This window comes from Fukomys damarensis, unplaced genomic scaffold (genome assembly GCF_012274545.1).
Source record: "Fukomys damarensis isolate Sample0158 unplaced genomic scaffold, DMR_v1.0_HiC HiC_scaffold_4, whole genome shotgun sequence".
NCBI classification, from domain to species: domain Eukaryota; kingdom Metazoa; phylum Chordata; class Mammalia; order Rodentia; family Bathyergidae; genus Fukomys; species Fukomys damarensis.
In genome coordinates, this window is record NW_022900916.1 from 37,972,242 (window position 1) to 37,982,516 (window position 10,275).

Below are 10,275 nucleotides of genomic sequence, written 5' to 3' on the forward strand. Positions count from 1 at the left end.
ATATACGTATATATGTATATATATGTATATATATATACATATATATATACATATATATGTGTATATATATGTATATATATGTATATATATATACATATATATGTGTATATATATGTATATATACATACATATATATATACATATATATGTATATATATTATCAATACCAATTTTTCACATTTTGCCATATTTCTTTCATCTATTTTAATGTTATCATTACATTTAACCCTAATTAATCCAATCTTCATATCTAAAATACTGACTTTTTACATAACTACAGTAACATAATTCTTTGTTGTTGTTGTTGTTTTGGTATTGTGGATTAGAACTCGGGACCTCGTGCTTGCTAGGCAGGCCGCGGCACCACTGAGCTAAATCCCCGGCCCCAGTAACATAATTCTTAATAAGCTTAACACTGGTTCTATAATATCATTTGCACCTAGTTCATACTGAAATTTCCCTACGACCGGGGATTTAGCTCAGTGGTTCTGCCTCCTGTCTTGCAAGTTCAAGGTCCGATTTCGATCGCTGGTACAAAAATGAAATTTTCCTGATTGACCCCAAAATATCTCTTATAGCTAATTTGTTCCAACCAAGATCAAAACCATGAACCAGTCATGGCCTCTGTTGTTATGTAGGTTTTCTTTTGAGAAGCCTGATTGTGACAGTGAAGCTTGTCAATTTGACTCGCTTGGGTGCCACCTAGGGGACTAGTAAAGCACACTTTGGGATATATCTGGGTTGGTAGTGGAGGATGGACCTTGGCCCCTGGCCCCTTCCTCTCTGGCACTGTTTTGCTGTTTTCTGGTTGCCCTAACCTAAGCAACTCTGTTCTGTCACTCCCTTCCACCATGCTACCTCTGATGTGGGGCCAGTCAGCCATGGCCTGGAGCCTCTGAAACCATGAGCAAAAGTAAACCATTCCTCCTTTAAGTTGTGTAAATTGGATATTTGGTCCAGTCACAAAGAGATGACTAATATGCTGATTTAATTGGAACTTCATGAATAACCTTAACATTTCATGAAGAAGGTAGCATTTGAAATCTTGGTCTTCAAGGATATGTCAAGATTGACACGTGGAGAAGTGAGGTCATTTCAGGAGCAAAGATCAAGGTAAGCAAATGTAAGAGACAAAGGATAGCAGATGTGTTTGGTGAGTGGCAAGAATCTCACTTTATTTGGATCAAAGGAAAAAGGATGGGGAGATAAAATGAGCAAAATAAATTGGAGACAGATCACAGGGAGTCTTGAAGTTATTTCCAGTTCACTTTGCAGACAACTTAACTGTACTAGACGGCCCCAGTTACGAGTAACCCGTCAGCCCATAGTGCTATGGGACAGTAGCTGTGTTTTATGCACTGGTGTGCCTTAACTTCCAGCAGACTACAAACTGTGAGACACTCAGGATGCATTCCATTGTTGAACATATGGTACTATCGAAAGATTTTTGACTGGAGGCTGACATGCCAAAATCTTCTTTGGGAAGATTTGGAAAATTAGGAGGTAATAATTACAAGTAGGATTTAGAGAAGGGAAGAGGAGGAATAGGTTGAAATAATTGAAGAAAACTTTGTAGAGGAGGTAGGGCTTGGCTAGCCTAGGTGGAGAAATGACGTAAACAAAGAAAAGGAGAAAGGAGCTGAGAATAACACAATGACTAGTGAGGAGAATTTACAAGGGTGTTGAAAAATATGGAGAATGTTTTTTCCCCCTTTGGTACCAGGGATCGAACTCAGGACCTGCACTTGAGAGGCAGGCGGTAGCATCACTAAGCTAAATCCCCGACTTGAATGTTTAAACTTAAGAGTTTATTACAGTAGAAGACACATTGCCATTAATCTGTCACAAAACACTCCTCCTCACATTGAACACACTGTCCCATCATTGTTGCTGTTTTCTGAAGCAGCTCTGGAAGTCATTCGTGAATGTCTTTATGAGGTGTGATAAAAAATGCAGGGAATGTTGCTGCCAAATGCCATCCAATGGAAGGCAGGCTTGTGAAAAAACAGTACGGCGCGTCCTCACCCACCTTATTCACCAGATGTGGCACCAGGTGACTTTTGGCTCTTCTCCAGAGTTCACGGCCCATGAAAGGTAAATGTTTTGAATCAACTCATGACACTGAGGCAGCCGCAGCAGCACAACTGAAGATATTCATGAAAGACTTGCTTCAGAAACTGACAAGGATGATGGGTGAAGAATGCTCAAAGCCGGGTGGTGGTGGTATCTTGAGGGAGATTAATGCTAATGCCTTTTATTGTGATACCTTTAAAATTTTTAAAAAATATTCACTGTATTTTTTAATCATGCTTCATATTTTGGAATGGTGAGATTCTAAAAGACAGGAACAACACAGAGGTTCTAATATTGGTAAATAGTCTCTGGCATTAATAAATAACCTCTAACCATACTCAAATTCAAGATTTGGGATTTTAAAAATTGTCCTACCTATGTCTTTTCATATAAGAATCAATTTTAGTCCAATAAGAAAGACAAAATTGGATAAGACCATTCTGAGCCTGGAAACAATTAATAACGCTGGGAAACTTAAACTAAGGGAATATTAAATAAAAATTATATTGGGTTGTGCTCATTTCAAACTTACTAGACAATTGGAATGCGATACTGAGCAAAACTACATATATGAAATGGAAAATGATTGGCAGTGCTCACAAAGGAAGGGAGTAGGGATAATAGGACATTTAGAGGAAGCTTAGCAAATGTTGTTAAAATAAACATAATAAAGAAAGCAGAACATTTGCCGACTCCACAGAAGGAAATTGTGGGCTGTTACTGCAGCATGACGGTTGATCTGCCCTGCAGACAGAGCCTGGACCAGTCTTGATGATACTCAAGTCAAGGTCAGTAGGTGGGGGATGGGTGCAGAACTGTAACGAAATTAAAAGCAAAGCAAAATAACAAAAACTAGTTACCTTTATTTTGTTGCCCAGAAAATGATTCGGACTCATTTTATTTGTCTTTGGTTCTTAAGATTTTCTGAGCACAAGGATCATCTGGGTAGTTTGTTGAAGGGACAAATTCCCAGGCCCTAGTCCCGTTTGGATTTTTTTTTTTTTTTCCAGCACTAGGAGTTGAACCCAAGAACTTTGCACTGAGCTACATCCTCAGCTCTTTTTTAAAAAAGTTTTTAGATAAGGTCTTACCAAATCCCTAAGTTGACCAGGCTGAGCTCTAATTTGTGATCCTCCCGCTTTAGCCTCCCAGAGTTCTAAGGTTACCGGGATGCACCACCACACCTGGCTAGCAATTGGAAATGCATCTACTTAAATAGCAGGCTTTGTAATCCCAAATTAGAATACTATGCAAGATACTTTCAAAAACTTCTCTAATGGACCTAATATCTTTCTTCATAAGAATATGATTTGTACAATTAAAAAGCTAGCTCCGGGGCCAGGAATTTAGCTCAGTGGTGCTGCCACCTGTCTCACAAGCATAAGGCCCTGAGTTTGATCCCTGGGTACAAACAAACAAACAAACAAAAAGGTAGTTCCATCTTAAAATAGTTATTTGTTTATTTATCTATTTATTATTCTGGGGACAGGGTCATGAAATGCAGTGGAGGCCAGCCTCTAATGGGTTAAGTACCGTCTAACTAAAATTCATAATCATTTTACCAAGTGCTGGGATTACAGGCACTTGCCACCAGTCCCAGCTCAGCATTAGTTTTGAAAAGAACTTTTGGGGTTATGTTCAGCTTAAAGAAGTAGAAAACACAACTAACAGTGATTTCACCAAGTAGGTTTTATTTTGTTTGCTTTTTGTCTTAGGCAACAAAATGCCTGGGGATAGAGTGTCCACGGCTGGTCCTTTGCACTCAAAGGTTTAATGTCTTCAAAGAGCCAGGCTCCTAGGCTTCTGCTGCCCCATGTTAGAGAATAAGCTCAAAAAATTCTCGTTCTCTTGCTCACAAAATAACTGCTACATACCCAGCATCACACCCACTCTCCAGGCAGAGGAAAAAGAAAACAAAAGGTGCAAGCTGGATGAATACATTAGTCCCTTTTAGTCCTCACAGACACTTTACCAGCCATTTGTGCTATCTTAGTTACTGCTTTCTCATTTTTGAGACAAAATACCCACCACTCAAAAGTTAAAAGGGAAAGCATTTATTTAGTTCCCAAGATGTTTCAGTCCACGGCAGGCTGGTTCCAAGACAAGGATGACAAACTGGCCTCACAGAGGAGAAACAACATGGCTCGCACAAGGTAGCAAAGGCAACAAGAGGCCATAACAGTGTTTTTCTGGGGAAAAGGGATAAAATAAAATCAAACTTATTAAAAAACAAAACAAAACAGCGTTTTTCTGCTCTTTTTACCTCATTCAGACTACCCGGATTAGGGCAGTACCAAGCCAGTCACTCATGGGTAGTGGTTTAGTAATCGCACACCCTTCATCCTAGCATCACACACTCTGGATTCAGCCACCTATGGCCGCATAAGGCTTTGGGGGGACAACTAGACACAAGCCACAACATGTGCTAAAATCCTACTGGTCAGAACTGGGTCACATTGCCATCTCTGGGAATGCAGTAAATATTGCTAACTAAATGTACTACTTTAGCCAGGTATAGACATGCCTATAGTGCCAGATACTTGGAAGGCTGAGGCAGGAGGATCACTTGAGGCCATGTGTTCAAGACTGTGGCGACACAGAAAGACTCTGTCTCAAAAATGAATAAATAAGACTAGTAATATAGGTGAGTGGTAGAGCAAATACTTAGCATGCGGAAAGCCCTGGATTCAACCCTTAGCACCACTGAATGAATGACTTCCATAAGTAAAAAAAGAAAAAAAAAAAGGGAGCTCTATTATAAAGAAGAAAAAGAAGGACATGGACAGGAAACCAGAACAATTTCTGTTTCAAAGTGTGTATTGTATGTTAGAGTGCCTAAAGGAATTGATCGGTCTGTGTCGCTGGGCATGGTGGCACACATGCATAATCCCAGCACTTACTTGGAGGCTGAGGCAGGAGGATCCGTGCAAGTTTGAGGTCAGCTTGAACTATATCGTAAAACCCTGCCTCAAAAATAAATAATAAACAATAAAAGAAGGTGTCTGTATGTATTAATTCAAATGTTTGTATGAGAGGTTGGGCATGGTGTATGATGGCGCACGCCTGTGGTCCTAGCTCTTGGGAGACTGAGGCAGCAGGACTGCCATGAGTTGAGGACAATTTGGGCTACATAGTGAGAGCTTGTCTGGAAAAAAAAAAAAAAAGGTTGTATGAATCTCTAAAGTATGGATTGAGGTGGTAGAATTGACTAAAAATTCATTTAATAAATATTTGTTTCTTGGCAAAGGCATGCAGAGATGGATGGATGACCCACATCACTGTCCTTGAGGAGCTCACGGTCTTGCTGGGGAATCAGATATGGACGGTGTGGCCATTGTGTGCAGTGTTGTTAGGGTTTATATGCAGATGTCCCCCCAAAGCCTCTCACACTCTAGGTGGAGCTTTTGGGAGGTGACTAGGTCCTGGGTGTGTGATACTGGATTAGTACCCTGATGGGTTTATGGCTGGGTGTGATGGGAGAAGCCAGGTGGGGAGAGGTGGGTCACTGGTGGTGCGGCCGGAAGAGTCTATCCACTTCCCCTGGGCTCTCTCTGCTCCCTGCCTGCCATGTGCTGTTTCCCCCCTCCGCTCTGCCATCCTACCTCAGATCCAGCCTGAGACGTCTACCAACTGTGAGCCAAAGTATAACTGTCCTTCTTAAATTGTGGGTGTTGCACCAATAAACTTAATGGGAAAAAACTGTGGGTGTTGGGTATTGTATCTCAGCTCTGAGAAAGTAACTGAGACAAATGTGATCTTGTCCACCTGTCACCCACCCCACCCAGGAAAATCCTGCCCTACCCTGGACCGGTGAACTCTTTCTTTGCCAAGAAGCAAGTGTTCGTCACTTTGTCTCACTGCAGATAAACCTCTAACAGACGAGGGACATTTTTGTTTTTTGCCATGCTAGAGAGAGGAAAAAAACTGACTTTATCAGGAGAATGAATAAGTCATCTAGAGAAGAGCAGGAAAGAGAAATGGTAGGAGAGAAAAGGCTCTATTTCCTGGATTAGTCCCTCAGGCCCACTTATTTACTTGCACTTGAGTCCCAAGCATTTCCTTGTTACTTTTTTAATACAGTTCCTATTAAGTAAGTTTAAGTTCGTCTTTCTGTTTTTCTGTTTGTCTTTTAGTCTTTGTTTCTTTTCTTTTTTCTTTTCCTTTTTTTTTGTTTTTTGTTTTTGAGACAGAGCTGGACTTAAACTCACTATGTAGTCCATGCTCATCTTGTACTCATGGGACTCTCCTGCCTCAGCCTCCTGAGTGCTGGGATTACAGGCACGTGCCACCATGCCTGGCTAGTGTCTCTTTCCTTCAACCAAATAATCCTTATCGATACAACTGTGAACTATAGAATGCAGTGAATATTACAAGAGCTTGACACTGCTAGAAGGGAAGTGGGATGGGATGAGAAGGAAGAGAAGCGTTCAGGGGAAGAGAGAGATGGCATTTGAATTGAGCCAAGAGGAGGCAGGAAGATTTTGCTAACCAGAGGGACGAGGGAAGTGCATGATGGTGCAGAGGTTGGGGAATTGTCGGTGGTCTTGCATGCAGAATAAGTAAGAGGAGTGACAGGAGATAAGGGCAACCAGACTGGGTCTTAGGGTAAGGAGATAAGCATGTCTGTTCTTGTCGACATGGCTGCTTAAAGATTTTGTAGCAAAATCAGGGTAACTTGAAATAATAGGCAGAGGCACCTTGACATGAATGAAACAAATTATTTAAGCAAAAGTATAGGCTTCCGTGGGAAAATAATTTTTAAAAAACCTTTTATATTATGCAATTAACTATGTACAAACTTATCCACCCCACCTTTCTTTTGCAGTGCTGGGGATTGAACATAGGATCTTTGTACTGAGCTATATCCCCAGCCCTTTTTATTTTTGTATTTTAAATCAAGAATCTTTCTAAGGTGCCCAGGCTGGGCTTGAACTTGGGATCCTCCTGCCTCAGCCTTCCAGAGTGCTGGGATTACAGGTATGTGCCTCTGTGCCCAGCTGAGATGTTATTCTTGAAGGAAACATTCCATAGTTTTGACCAATGATTAAGAGACAAACAGTACATTTTATAAGAGTAAGGTCTATATGTTGCTGCAGCACTGGCATATAGTAGGTATTTCACAAACACTATTGGCTAGAGGAGAGAATAAATCATTCAGTTATGGCTGAATAGATTGTAACTGTGATAACTTTGGTCTCTGGGCTGGGAATTCCACTGCCTGCTTCGCAAGTGCAAGGTCCCAAGTTCAATCCTCTGTTCAAAAAAAAAAAAATTGGTCTCTGGCTGTTAATCATAAGAGACTACAAACCAACACACTTTTACTATCTTATTTGGATAAGGGATTTGTTTACACAAAATATAATCAGCCCTCTGTATCCCAGGGTTCTGCATCTGTGGATTCCCAATCAATTGCTGATTTTTTTTTAATCCCAGGATCTTGTGTATGGATTAAAATATTTTGGAAAAATTTGTGTCTGTACTAAACATGTACAGTTTTTTTCTTATAATGATATTCCCTAAACAATATAGTCCAACTACTTACATAGCACTTACTCTGTATTATGTACTGTAAGTAATGTAGAGATGATTTAAAGTATACAGGAGTGCTGGGTGTGGTGGCACATGCCTGTAATCCCAGCACTCGGGAGGCTGAGGCAGGAGGATCGCTGTGAATTTTGAGACCAGCCTGGGCTACATACTGAGTTCCACGGCAGTCTCAACTACATAGTGAGACTCAGTCTCAATAAAGAAAGAAAGAAAGAAAGAACACAGGAGTATGTGCATAGGTTGTAGCAAGCACAAAACCATTTTATTTAAGGGATTTAAGCACCTATGCCATATGCCCTACAGATTCCTGTATCCATGGGGAATCACTTGAACCACAGTGAATACCCACAGATGAATGAACTGGAAAGGAGAGGTGGCTAATTATTATCGCACTCTGGCTGGGTATGGTGGTGCCCACCTGTAATCCCAGCACACAGAAGGCTGAGGCAGGAGGTCTGCCATGAGTTCGAGGCCAGCTTGAACTGTATAGCGAGAACCTGTCTCAAAAGATAAAAATAAATAAGTAGTATCACACTCCAGCCCTTTTCTACTTGGCATCCTTAGGGACTACGTTTCATTAACCATACCTAACCAAAGACAAAAGAAAAACCATACCTCTACCTAACAAAATACAACCATCCCTAGTATAACAGAAAACATACTAATTCTCTCCCCAGAAAGGATACAAAAATTTCTTTACCAATCTTTGAATACTTTTTACTCCTTTACTGTATATTTCACATCCATGCTTTCCTATTCTGTAGCTTAAATACTGAGATATAAGGTTAAGTACTAGTAACACCTGTTATATTAAATACTAGGAGAGGAGGAGAGGGGAAGAAAAAAATCTGCAAATCTATTCATACCAAAATAAGGAAAAATTCCCATAATTATAGTTTTTTCTGCTCCTGGTCATGGGGCTGCAGTGAGCATTTTTGTTTTGTTTTGTTTTGTTTTTTTCCCATTCAGTTTATTGGAACATTTTAGTTATACAATATGATGACATTCATCACTGGGATCTTGTACCTTTACATGATATATCTTGGTTCTTATTTTTTCCCCTTACCCCAGCACTCCCTTCAACCCCTCCACCCCTATTTACAAAGACTTTGTTTGCATTTTTTCCTTTCCCTTCTTCCCTTTCCCCTATTCCTCCCACTTTGTTTTGTTTTCTTTTTGGGACAAGGTCTTGTTATGTAGCTCAGGCTGGCCTTGAACTCAGCATGTAGCCCATGCTAGCCTTAAACTTGCAGCAATCCTCCTGCCTCAGCCTCCTGAGCACTGGGATTACAGGGGTGTGCCACTGCATCCAGCTACAGTGACTATTGGTAGCCCCTTCCTCAGCTGGGTGGGATCTGGGAGAGACTCCCAAACCTTTAATTTCTGTCTTTTTAGCAGTCCTGCCTGGACAGCTTATGGTAGTCTTGCTGGCTGACCACACATCTCATAATTAAGTTTCCATTAGTGCTTCCTTCATAGGCCAAAGGAGCAAGGTAAATGGGGATGTATTAGGAGTCATCAGTGCTGTGTGGCTCAAGGCTTTGACAGAAGCTGCAGTGTTGGAAGTGTGGTGTTGGCTTTAGTTTGCAGGACTGGCAGGTAGAGATGGCTCTAGAGGCTTGCCCACCACAGTAACCCTCACTCTATGAATCATGAAACCAGCATGGGGATTCTGCCCGTTGCTCAGAATACCTGTACAGAACAAGGGAAATAATTAGAGAGGTTGCAGCAACCCCTGGACTGCTGTCAAATAACCCTGAGGTGGAACTCGGGCAACCATAGACCCGTCTTCTGACTAGAGGGCCACAGAGACATTTGAGTATCAGTCCCAACTTTCCTTAGAACATGTATCCCCCTTTTCCAATGCATAGTCACCCAGTAAAAGGGCTGCAGGTTATTTTAGAGAAGACATTTTAGGAAGCTGTATGTTGACTTTGTACAGGTTCCTTCTTCAAAGGGACATGGATTTTCTCCATGCCAGGAGCTGTAGGTCTATAGCTTTGTTCCCGTCTGAAAATAGGTAGAAAAGCTAAGATTCTTTACTGGGGTGATTCATGTCAGTGATCTGTTTGTCAGATTGAAGCTTTTCCACGTACACGAATTAAAAACAATGTTAGGGGCTGAAGAAGTAGCTCAATGGTAGAACATGTACTTAGTGTATACAAGGCCCTGGGTTCAATCCCCAGCATCACAAGTCATTAGTTAATCAACCAAGCAATCAATGGACAGATAAATTGCTGGACGTGGTGATGCACATCTGTAATCCCAGCACTCACGAGGCTGAGGCTGGAAGATTGCCACAAAGTTTGAGGTGAGCCCGGGCTACATACGAGTTTAAGGCCAGCCTGAACTGCATAGGAAGATCTTGTCTCAAAATACCAAAAAAACAAACAAATAGACAGACAGAAAAACCCAAACAATCCCACATACATCTTCCAGGTTCATTTAAATTGGCTGTGGTAAAATCATGCAGATTTTCATTGCATATTTTGCCTGTTCGTGAGTTAGACTTTGTACTACTTTAACTTGGATCTTATGGACCTGAGAGTAATGTGAAGTAGTGGGAAAGGGTTCTTGCAAAGCTCCTACCTCAGGAGAAGGCCATTAAGGGTCCTTGAGGCAAGGAGAATCTGTCACAAATTCTTTTTTTTTTTT